This window comes from Alnus glutinosa, chromosome 1 (genome assembly GCF_958979055.1).
Source record: "Alnus glutinosa chromosome 1, dhAlnGlut1.1, whole genome shotgun sequence".
Taxonomy (NCBI): Eukaryota; Viridiplantae; Streptophyta; class Magnoliopsida; order Fagales; family Betulaceae; genus Alnus; species Alnus glutinosa.
The window spans coordinates 39,517,876-39,530,727 of record NC_084886.1 but is presented as its reverse complement, the minus strand read 5'-3'; the positions used below and the strand labels follow the sequence as shown (position 1 = coordinate 39,530,727).

The 12,852-nt window shown below is 34.3% G+C and overlaps 1 long non-coding RNA gene across 1 annotated transcript; it reads right to left on the bottom strand.

Moving 5' to 3' along the window:
• Positions 1 to 2,343: 2,343 nt before the first annotated feature.
• Positions 2,344 to 5,964, bottom strand: LOC133880846 (uncharacterized). Its single transcript, XR_009902442.1, has 2 exons — positions 5,504 to 5,964; positions 2,344 to 2,659 (listed from the first exon to the last, which is right to left on the bottom strand). It is a non-coding gene; the product is annotated as an uncharacterized LOC133880846 (long non-coding RNA).
• Between the last annotated feature and the right edge of the window lie 6,888 nt (positions 5,965 to 12,852).

Sequence of the window (12,852 nt, the reverse complement as noted above, 5' to 3'; positions counted from 1 at the left end):
TTGCTTGTCAACTGATGCTTCAAGTCGAATAATTGGTCCTCCTCATCTCGTTTACCTAAAACTATTTCAATCATATACCCATCAGTAATCTCTTCGCCACCAAAAAAAATAAATAAATAAAAAATTATGAAAATAATTGGTCACTCTGGTTTTTGGTATACTCTCTTCAGAAGATACGAATTAAGTAAGCAATTAATATTAATTATATAAACAGGAAATTAAGCCAGATAAGTAGTTCTATATATAATATTACAGGAAAAGCATGTTTTCTAGCTTGCTGCAGAAAGCATATAAGCAGATGTAGAAAACTACTCATATTACTTCTATAATACAAGAGGAGTATGTTTAGGAGTTTATACAAAGCATACTAGAAAGAGCTACTTTCACAGCGGAACGTAGCCGCGGTTTCCTTTTCCAGCAAAGCGTTCCGTGATCACTATCCCACCAAATCTCTTGGCTGCTTCCTCGCTATTGATGACAGGCTCTTGCTTTGGTGCACAACCCTTATGAACATAATTTTTTCCGGTCGGCTTCCTGGCGCGGCCAGAGAAGGCGTCTATAATATCAAAGCCTTCCAACGCAAACTTAACAAGGTCTGCCTGAGGTGCCATAACTATAAAAACAGCAGAACAGATGTACAAATCAAGTAGCTGTACGTCTTGCTCCTCAATTTCCTGATACAAAGGTTACAGGCAAACCACCCCTTATATAGAGCTTACAGCAAGCCCCCTTAAGCTTCGCACCATAATCATGGGCCCAATAAAGAACGTGAAACAGAATATGGACAAAAAAAAAAAGAAAAGAAGCGGAGGAACCCCCAACTTTGGGTGATTCTCTTCAAATTAAGATGCGTATAGTTACTTAGAAACTACCTCTGAAATTGCCAAATTGGACTATAATGCAAAATATTATAGCTAGTCATATGGTGTAATAGTGGAGAACTGGGAAATAACATTTGCCCCCCTCACCCCACAAAATAGAACATATTGTTTTGCACACCTCCTATGCTCACTTTTCTTATACATATTCGAAAGGAGTTTTTGTTTTTGTTTTGTTTTTCTTTTTTGTTCTATCCATATATATTCCTTTTTATCTTGTTGTTGTTTTCCATAACCAAATTTTTATGATCCACATATTGTAGTTTTTGTTCTCTATTCTTCAATATATATACACGAAGGAATATACCTATATAGTTGGGAATGAAGGGTTTTTTTTTTTCGTTATTATTTGTTTATTGTTCTTATTTTGGGTTTTGAAAAGACTTTGGATAGAACCAATTATTTTTAGTTTGTGATTTTTAAATTTTATCGGATGACTTTTACTTCTTTTTATATTATTAATTTTTCACATAGTGCTTTTTCTTAGATAGTCTATTCTATTCTGACAAGATGATGAGAAAGAAGGTTATTTGCTTCATGTGTCATGTACTCGTCTCTTTGTGATGTGATTAACGTAAAGTATGAATTACAAAAACCTTACGCAATATTTTTACTTGGAAAATATAAGATAATTTACTAAATTACCAATATTGCAAATATATTTCATTTGTTCCGGTCATCAGTTAGATTTCTTAAACTAATGTTATTTGATGTACACCAATTTTTAGAAATTGACTTTTAGAAAACTCCAGCAAATAAATTTTTAAAAGCAACACATGCCCTTTAAGCTATTAAAAAAATATGTATTTCTCACATACAATAACACATTACTTTTAAAAGCTGGCTTATAAGAAATTTCCTATAAACTAATTTGTAAGAAGTTTTTGCCCGTAATAAAAGAGGTTATCAACCGATTAACTTCATGATACACAAAAAGAGAAATTTTATTTGCGTTATGACTATGGTGATTTAACATGATATCAGAGCAAAGGTTCTGAGTTAAACTTTGTTTGCGTCATTTACGTCATATTTTAATTAAAAATTCCATGTGTTAGGTCTCACTTGTTGATGAGAGGAGTTTGAGCTCACACGTAAGGGGAGTATGAGAATATAATTTAAATAATTAATTTTACCATTTCTTATTAGTTTATGTTTAAGCTTTTAAGTTAAGTGGTGATTTAACAATGACAATTACTCACTCAACAATGATATTAGTACAATTGCCGAGTACACAAATCATTACCATCAACAAGGAGATGCGTGGAGTCAATTGTAGTTGATGACAAAAAGAAATTAACGTATTCAATTAGGAGCTATCTTGGTGATGCGTCCACAACCACAAGTGTTAGATTTTTGAATTGGCTAATATAATGGCAATATAATTTTTGTAAAGACCTGCTTTCTACAAAAATATGTAAATGAAAATTTTGAATTTTCATATATCATTAAGACATCATCACAGACATTGTCAGAGTATAAATTAGTAGTGGAATATAATTTTTCTTTTACAACTTAGGAATCATAACACGTTGAGCTGACTGAAATACTTCTACTAGACATTCATTCTGAAATCATTCAACTATACATTGAAATAAGTGTCACTGATGACACTAAAAACATATATGAAAAATCAAATACAAGTATTCCTCTAAGTATACTACTTTCCAAAAGAATACAAACATTACAAGGAAATCATCAGCTACATTAATAAAAGCTTTAACTCTTCAATGTTAACATAATCCAATCCTTTAATTTAACAATCTTTGTACCTGCATAATGGACTACCACCCATATATAAATATATGGGTCAGTCTACTATTTTCAATAATATAATGAATATGCATTTATTTATAAAATGCAACACAATGAATATATAGCTCTATGATTATATGTATATCCAATTCATATTTTGCAGGCATGAAAATATAAACATAAGGATAAAGAAGTAACGTGACAGTTTTAATGCAGTGTCTTAATTAATCATCTTTTGCACACCATTCGTTCGCGAAGCCATAGGTCCGGTATAGCGTGTTAGCTCGGGATTACCGTCCCCTCACTTAACGTTTATTGGTTTGTTACTGGAAGCCAAAGGTTCCAGCGTCAGGTTATTTATTAGGTTCAACTGAGATCTGATGGTCCCACCACTGGCCTATAACCCCCTCTGCCTACCAGCTCGTTATTAAGCAGTTTAATTAAAAATATAAAACATGTAAAATCACATGCACAACCAAATAAACAAATCCATAATCATGATATTATAGAAAGTTACAAATAAGTATTCTAGAAATACTTAGAGCATCTTTATTGAACTCGGCATTTCAAACATTTTACTAAATTTTGGTGAAACTTCTCAAAATCACCTATGCATCAAGCTCTCCAGTCCTTCACCAAAATAGTTCTTGTCAGAATCCTTCTCCAGATATAACGCCCATTTGATCTCACGCTATTCATTTTTTATTATTTTTGTTCATTCTCGTGCTATTCTTCACATCCTCCGTCACCTGCAAGATCGTCACTTTCCTCCGCATGAACCGAAACCCAGCTTGCTGCTTCTAGGCACTGGGCCAACTCGCCTAGGTGATTCCAGTGGCTTTGGACCGACGAGAACGAGATCGAGCTCCTCCAGGGATTTCTCAACTACACGACGTCGTGAACGCCGACAACGCAACCGGCCGAGAACCCTGAGAACGCAACCTTCAAAATCTACCGCAAGATCTGGAGCAACGCCAAGAACGCAACCAGCCGCCTCATCGTCGATATCGACAACTGTCTTCAACTACGAAGATTCCAACCTCAAAAACCCTAATTTCACCGATGAAATAGGCGAGAAGATGCTAAATTTTACCCCGAATTTCCCTTCCCAAAATGTGAGTTTCATTCTTTGTTTTCAATTGATTTTGGGTTTGAAATTGAAACTTTTCTCGCCCACTGTCTGTCAACAAACTTTTCCCAAATCGTTCAAGTGAAATTAATGAACGATCGGGTGGGTAGCGGAAGATTCTGTAGAATCAATGATGCAAAATCAACGGCCGTAACCTCCCTTCCAATTGCTCAATCTCGTTCGGCTGTTGATGCGAGACCCAGTTCGATGATTGGAGGACGATGTGTTTTTTCCTTTGGCTATTCGGATTTTGGTTTTGATGTGCTGGGTTTTTATGCTTTTCTTCGGTTGTGTATCACTGTGGTTTGGAAAGGTTGTAGGTTAGGTGCTCGATCTTTTTTCTGACCCAGGACACTAGATGGGTATTCATGCTGGGATTGTTTGATGTAGAAAATCAGTTAAAAGTGGTTGGTCTCAAATCTAATAAAAAATAATATATAATTAAAATAGAGAAATATTTAGAGAATTTGATATAGGAAGTTTTTAAAAGGTGTGAGATAAAATAAAAAAAATAAAAAAAAGTAAATTGCTTGGCTAAAATTTGGAGATAATTTAGCTACTTTGATGACGATGCTCTTACAACCCTTTTCCTGAGTCTCTTCTCATCATCTGCAATAACATATATATATATATATATATATATATATATATATAGAATATTAACATCATCACTCCTGAATATTAATTATATTCACATATTCGATTATCGATTAACCTTGGCAAAATCCTTCTTAAATTCTTAACATATCTCACATATTAATTTCCAAACACTTTGTATATCTTTCCATAAATCTATTAAAACTCACATTATTACCACTATCGTTTTAGACACCCCAAAATCATTTTCTTTCTCTTATAATAAAATACACCATTAAAACAATTACTAAAAACCATTCTACCCAATACAAATAATCTCACAAGATTTCATATTCATCCAAAACTCATTATTAACCATACTCACTGTTAATCCCAATTCCAGAAACTTAACAAATACAACCTAAATAAGAGGAAGCAATTAACACAATAAACACTACGCCATAACACTATCTAACTAAGACATCACTAAAAATCTTCATTACAACTTAACAAAGAATGCAGGAAAATCACACGGCCAAACACAACATTCAGCCATAACACCTATACACAAGACAAGACACAACTCCACCAAGAAGGGAAATCCTTACCCAATCTAGAACAACCCATAAACGGCTAAACTAAGAACAACACACACACTCACTTGGAACAGGGGAAACACAGCCAAAAACCCAAAGCCATTACTCAACCATCCAGCAACCGACCGAAACAGGGAAACACACAACATCCTAGTACACACAAGTCACTCCAAAATACTCACCAACCAAAACTCAACAATAAACCCAATCGGTTGAATCTACAAAATACCCATAACCGAAATAGAGAAGACTCAGTTTAACAGAGACAATCGACCGACAGAAGGAGGCCAAAACAGAGGAAATCAACACACAAAAACCCATTTCAGTCCATAAACCTAACCGGCCAAATATCCAACCGAACATTAACCAAAACCCTCACCGGACAAACACTACAGCCGAAACCCATACACACACAGCCGTACAAAATCCCACTCCACCGGCCAATCAAGACCCAGAACACCCAATATTAGGACACCACGGTAACCGGCCAAAACCAAGAAGAACTCCGAAAAATCATCAATGCCCATTATATATTTCAATAACAAAACCAAATAACATCATTTAGAATTTACCTTGAGAATTCCTTAGGAATTTATCTGAGAACAACCCATAGAAAGTCTCACTGGAAACCACCGAAAATCGCCACAACTACCGGAAATCATCCTACGGTCGACCCACAGCCATCCCACCGGATTTCTACCCTGAACAGCCGGAAATCGCACCTCCAGACCACTCACCGGAGACCCAACGGCGAGCCATGGAGGATCGAACCTCTGCCTCTCTCCCTCTCTCCCTCTCCGACTGCATCTCTCTCGTCTCTCTCCCTCTGTTCCCATCTCTCCCCCGATCTCACTCTCGGTCTCTCTCATTCTCTGTTTCACTCACTCTCTCTCCAACCCACTCTCTGTCTCTCCCCCTCGCTCTCCGTTCGGTTTGAGGGAAAAGAAAGAAGAAAATGAAGAAAAGAAGAAGAACAAAAGAGTATAGAAGAGGAAAGAGCAACGTGGAAAAGAAGAGGTGAGATTTAATATATAGTGAGAGAAAACTTGTTGATTAAGTTGAGAGATGATGACTCATGATCGGCTTTGATTGCTGTTCAACATCTCCTCATATAATTTTTGAGTAATGATTTACTACAACTTAAATATATAACCTTTTATCATTTTACCTATGTGACAAGGTGATTCCTCACTAGTTTTTGAGTTTTTTTATTTTTTAAAAATAAATTAAGGTGGGGGACCACTTTGCCACATAGACAAGGTGGTGAAAAGTTGTATATTTAGGTGATAGTGAATCATTACTCATAGTTTTTAAGGGATAGTTCAATCGGCTGGGGACCAGATTTCATGAAGCGGAGGTCATTAGTTCGAATCCTCCTTCCCCCTCTTGTGTGAACATGTCCCAAAAAAACAAAAAAAAAAAAAAAAAAACATCCCCTCACATGAGAGTGGAAACTAGTATGTAAGTTTCACCCTCATGTGAGGGAGTGTTGTGCACATGTTGTGTCGGTGTAGTAAAAATAACATCTCCCTTTTTACTAACTCCAATTAAATTCTATCTTGGTTAATTTAATCAGAATTAAAAGATAAAATATCTAATTAATCTAGGGCTAAGTTTTATCCAGTTAATTTAACCTAGGTTAAACTAAAGATATTTATTCAAAACTTACTATTTACCTTTTTGCCGCAGATATTATTATCTCATATTTTTACTATTTTAATCGAATTGATTAAAATATCAATTTTAGTCCTTTTTTAGTCTAGTTTGTTTCATAGCAAATATTATTATTCCAATAATATAATATCACTGACAATATTATTATACCAAATAATATTGTGCCAATAATAAATATTAATAATAATATTATTAATTATCCTACTAAAATATTTAGTCTGTCTATTTAATAAATCATTAATATTATTATAGTCTAATAATATTCTTAACAGCTCGATGTGAGTCATTGCATGAGTTATAGCATGCAATGATTATTCACACAACTATTTAAGACAGGTGGCACATAAATATTTATTTATCCGAATAATGTTGATCGAGTGACATAAAATGATTATCGATCGATAGGTCGATCGAGCAACAGGTATTGTCGATCGGCAGAAGTGGTCGATCGAACGACTAAAAGTATGGATTGATCGTCACGAGTTTTAAATTCCATTTAAGACGGTATATTTTAAAATCTAGAGCGTTACAATTTTGGATATAAGTTTTAGAGTTAGGGTTGTGTTCAAGACAAGTTTGGGGTTGAAACAAATAAAAATCAAGAGTTAAAGATTTTGATCAATCAAACTCAATTTGGATTGATCAAATTCAAATTTTATCAATCCAATTCGTTCAAATTTTTTGGACAAGGAATAGTTTGTTGGACAACATCACAAATTTGGATTGATAAAAAATAATTGGATCAATCAAACTTAAATTCGACCGATCAAAATTTAGGCAGTAGTGAAATTTTACCCTAGCCAACTTTGCTCAAATAACCTTGTCGTTCCCTAGTTTATATAAGCATCATAACCCACAACTTTGGGCGGGGAAGAGATGCTATTTTTCACTATATATTGTCCTGGAAAGTTTTCATCCATGTTCTTGAGCCTAAACAATACATAATTCTCTTATTCTTGTGCTAAGAGAAATTCATGTCTTGAGAGCTTTTATTGCTTATTCTCTTTGAGTATTTCTTTCAAACTATAGAGTTTATCATCAAACGACTTTCAACCTATTTGAGTTCTGGTAAAGGAGATCAAGTAGTAGAATTGTCCAGAGGCTCTAGGAGAACTATTGCGGTAGCGGGCAAGTGAGTCGTTTACTTAGTACAAGAGTATGTCGATTGCAAAGGTTTTCTAAGTATGAAAATCTTGTAATTTCTCAGTCTTCTATTGTAGATTGATTTCTTAGGTTTGGCTGCCTCAGTGTGGTTTTACTTTTGAAGAGTTTTTCAAAAGGTTTCTACTTCATCACCAAATTATTTGTGTTGATTGATTTATATTTGGTGAATGTTTGTATGGTTGTTAATTTTTAAATTCCGCATTATATTGGCATAAACCTATTCAATCCCTTTTCTAGGTGTTGTTTGGAGTCTTGGGCTATAATTTTCAACTAGCCACATGTAAAGTATTACTGCAAATAGCTTATTATATAGGCTTATCATCTTCGAATTACAAATTAAGGAGAATAAATGATTCGGGACACAACTAAAATTATTTTAACAACATATGATAACAGTAGAAACTATGAATTGAAAATAGAAAAGAAAATTCAAGAAAAAAAAATAACAAATAGGGAAGAAAAAACCCCTAATTGCCCCAAATAAACAAACAAAGAAATAACTCTGAAAGACTTTAAAAATTAATTGATACTTTAAAACTTCATCCCAAAATAATACAGACCTGCATTTATATAGGCAAAGTTTGAGTACTTAATTTCCAAGAAAAATACTTAGAGAAAAAGAAAGCAATAAAAATACAAAAATAACCGTAAACTTGAAGACAAAGTAAAATTCATATACATAAAGTAAAAGATATTATTTTAAAAATAATCTTCAAATATTTTGTACGATTCTTTCTATTCTCGGATTGATCTTATTCAAGAAATAATTTTCAAATCTTATATATGATTTTCTCCTGCATCAGTTTCATTGGGTTGGAAAGAATTCGTCTTTGACTTTAAATCATCTTTGCCTCAATCTTTTGGGTGTCGAATTAATTCATTCCGTTTTATACTTTTCAACACCAAAGCAACTTGATGCTAGAAGAAAGATAGCTTAAAACTCATCACAATATGACTCTAAATATTAGATCTGAAGTTACTCGCATCAACTTGAGATGAAATAATCTTCACAAGCTTTTTATTGATTGTCATAAATTTACTCTTCGTAAATTTTCCATAAATTTTCAATTCTTTCTTGAGCACAAAAAAATCAAAATTTATTCCAACATGCTAAAACAAACATTAAGATTTTCTTTAGGAAAATTTGACAAAAAAATTTCAATATCAAGAAAATCAACATAATTAATTGTCACAAGACCCCATTGAGATATTTCACTCTTTGGATTTTCATTAAACACATAATTATCTACTTTTTGTTCAATCTCTTGACCATATGAAAAAAAATTTACCTATATAAGATCTTCGTCATTGATATACGTATCATAAGTTGGTGGAGAATTCTAATCTACAAAACATTGAGAATGATCTTCAATGTGTTCTTCATGTTGAAACTCTTCAGCAATAAACTTTTCATCTCGACCACGTTGTTCTCGAACCAGAACATGATTGTAATACGGGTTTTCGAAATTGAATTCTGAATCGCGGCCGTCAATAGCGCGATACATCTCCATGTTTTGTGCTGCTAGACGTTGGGTTAACTTTGCAACGTGTATCTGCAAGTCTTCAATCATTGAGTCTTGTAAATTTCGTTCATGGTAGGAGACTTCCTCAATTTGAACCTGCCCACACCAACCACGACCATGACCACCAATCATGAAACTGATGAAAATTCACCCCAAGAAGATGCTTAAGCTCTGATACCAACTAACGTGAGACAGAACTAAGATTGTTTTGACAGCATATGATAGTAGTGTAAACTATGAATTAAAGATAGAAAATGAAATTCAGGAAGACAGAAAATAACAAATAGGAAAGAGAAAACCTCAAATTGCCCTAAATAAGCAAACAGAGAAATAACTTTGAAAGACTTAAAAATTAATTGATACTTCGAAACTTCATCCCAAAATAATACAGACCTGCCTTTATATAAGGAAGGTTTGAGTACTTTCCAAGCAAAATACTTGGAGAAAAAGAAATAAATAAAAATATAAAAATAACCGTAAACTTTGAGACAAAGTAAAATTCTTGTACAAAAAGTAAAATATATTATTTTAAAAATAATCTTCAAATATTTTGTACAATTCTTTTCATTCTCGGGTTCATCTTATTAAAAAAATAATTTTCAAATCTTATACCTTATTTTCTCCTGCATCAATAAATCCCGCCAAGCCAATGGGTTCCTGATAGAAGACTCCCGGACCATGTTCTCCTTCTTTAACTTGGTAGAAGTCTCTCATGTTAAACGGGAAGCTAATAAAGCAGCCCATGTTTTGGCTCGTAATGCCATTTCACAACTTCTTGATAAGGTATGGGTTGCGGATTGTCCTCCGCTCATTTCTCCAATTGTACTCGCAGAGCAAGATATTTCTTTTTGAGTAAGACTAATCATTCTTCTTTCAAAAAAAAATCCCACTACTACTTCTGGCATGGTCCATTGGATTTCCCCTCCTGAGGAAAAAAAACAAAAAAACCTTTATGGTTATCTATGTGGGGTAGGAAAGGTTTGTGAGCTATTTGAGGCCTCAAGATAAGATGTTTATTGTATCAGTCGAAGTAAAAAATTGAAGCAATTGCATATATCTTGGCAATTGTACACTAGAGTAACACACAACTTATATAAATTAATCTTGAAATTTTCTAAGAATTATGGGGAGTAAAGAAAAAAATAAACTATTTTAACAGTGTTTTCTTATTGATAAAACTAAAGAATAATATCAATTGGATGGTTAAGCCATCCTTATTGTCCTAAAATAGAGGTTTGGGATGCATTTATAAAAATAATCGTAAATTCGCTCGATCGAACAAACATCACACGAGTGTCGAACGAAGTTGCGAACATCGAGCGAACTTTCTATATATTTGCCTCCAATAGCAACTCGATCGAGCAAATACTCAAACCTTTCCATAAAACCACAGACAATCTGGTCTACATCAAGTATAATTATGTCCGGTAACAAGGGAGAAAAAAAAAAAGAGGATCGAGCATTTTTCCTTATGCTTGCAAGCAGATCTAGATATACATGCAACATGCTCGTGATCTTCAGCTGGATGCTTGAACTTTCGGCAGAAGATGAAAGTTGATTAAATTTTTCACAGAACCTTTTTGTATGATATACTTGTAATTCCATTTTATGACTATAGCTCAGAGTTTCATGACCCTCACGGTAATCATATCTTAGCTACAATATTTATCTTCCATTTTTATTTGATGTGTTCAAAAGGATTACGTTTTTCATTATAAATTTTGATGGGATTATGAGATTGACTCTTCACAATAACACATCTCTTTTATTGTAAATAATTTTTGGACTCTAGCTAGTGATCTTGGCTCTCTACTTCGGGTATTAATATATAAATTAGTTTCATTTTACGAACTTAAAACAATTTTCATAGTAAGAAACTATTAAGATCTTTACTCTTACGACCAAAAAAAAAAAAAAATTAGTGAAAAATTAGAGTAATGCTGCATATTATCCCCTCGCCCTCCTTTTATCCTCCCAAAATTGATGTGGCTCTTAAAATCACCATTGAATTTATGATAGATCATTATTGAATTTTGATCCAATGTGATTTTAAGAGCCACATCAATTTTGGGAGGATAAAATGAGGACAAAAGGATGATATGTAGCATTACTCGAAAAATTAAGCCAATTTATTTTTCATTAATTAAGGTGCTTTTTATAATTATCTCATATATATTGTTGAGATCTCCGCAATTAAAAATGATCATATATATGTGACATGCTCTTTTTGTTACCATCATATGGGAAAGTACACCATTTAATATAATGGGACATCTACAAATGTTAAGAAAAATGGCGCCTAAAGGCCCTACTATATATATATATATATATATATATATATATATATATATATATATATATATATATATATATATATATATATATATATATATATATATATATATATATATATTTGAACGAACAGTGCCATCTTCTTCATTACCGAGAGTCAATCCCCAAAAGGGGTTACAACATCCAGAAAGCCAATACAAAGAACAGCAGCACCAGATACAACCACTAAGCCCGAAGGCGAAATCAGAGTCCGAAGGCCGAAGTTAGTGAACTAGAGATAAAAAATCTCTACCCACTGAGCCAGGAAAAACCTGACTTAAAGCAGCTACCCAACGGTAGACTGTGATCAAAGGGAAGAATTTACATAAACACCAAACAGAAAACCCCAGAACACTAGCACCGGGAATAAACGACCGCCGGAGTCGGCACGTGTAAAGCACGCGCCTTCTCCGGGAACCCCTCTACAATGGATGACCTTCAGAAACACAGATCGACACCTCCCAAGACCAGAGAAGAAAGCCGTAACCCACACGTGCAAAAACAGAATAGCAAAACCCCCGACGCGTGTGGGTCACGCGCCGAATAGAAGTGAACCGCAGAGTCTCGTTGAGTGACCATCTTGACCGGAAAAGGCCGACGACAGCAACTGGAAGGTTCTTGTCGAAGAAAAACCAGCAAAGGAATATAGATTTAACTTTGACAACACTTCCACCGGAAATCCACCAACACCCACCTTTCTTCACGGGCCAGCACCTGAAAATCTCTGCTCGCAACAAGAAACAACAGAAAAACAAAAGAAAAAAACACCAACAACCTCTACCGATTCAAGCACAGAGAGGACCAAAAGCTCCAACAACCCTAAAAGTTTGGAGAAAAAGACCACTCACCTCTGGAAACAAGCCGGGGGGGGAGGGGGGGGAACAAAAGCCACCCTAGCCCTAAAGGCCAAGGAAAAACACCAGCACCAGGAGGAGGAGGTGCAAAGCCTCCCCCCGGCAAACAAAGCTCACGATTTTTCTCTCCCTCTCTCTCTATAAACCCTACTATATATAATTAAAATCAAATAATATTCGTAATAAGTGATTTAGCAAATTATATTAAATCATAAGCCATCTTGGTGATTCCCACGATACGTGCCATGGGCCAAGTAGTACCAATTAGCTCTTTTTCTTTTTCTTTTATCCAATAAATAGTGCCAATAGCTTATTATGTATGCTAAGCTCAATCATATACCTAAAACCTAATTATCTCCTAATTATCTTAAAAAC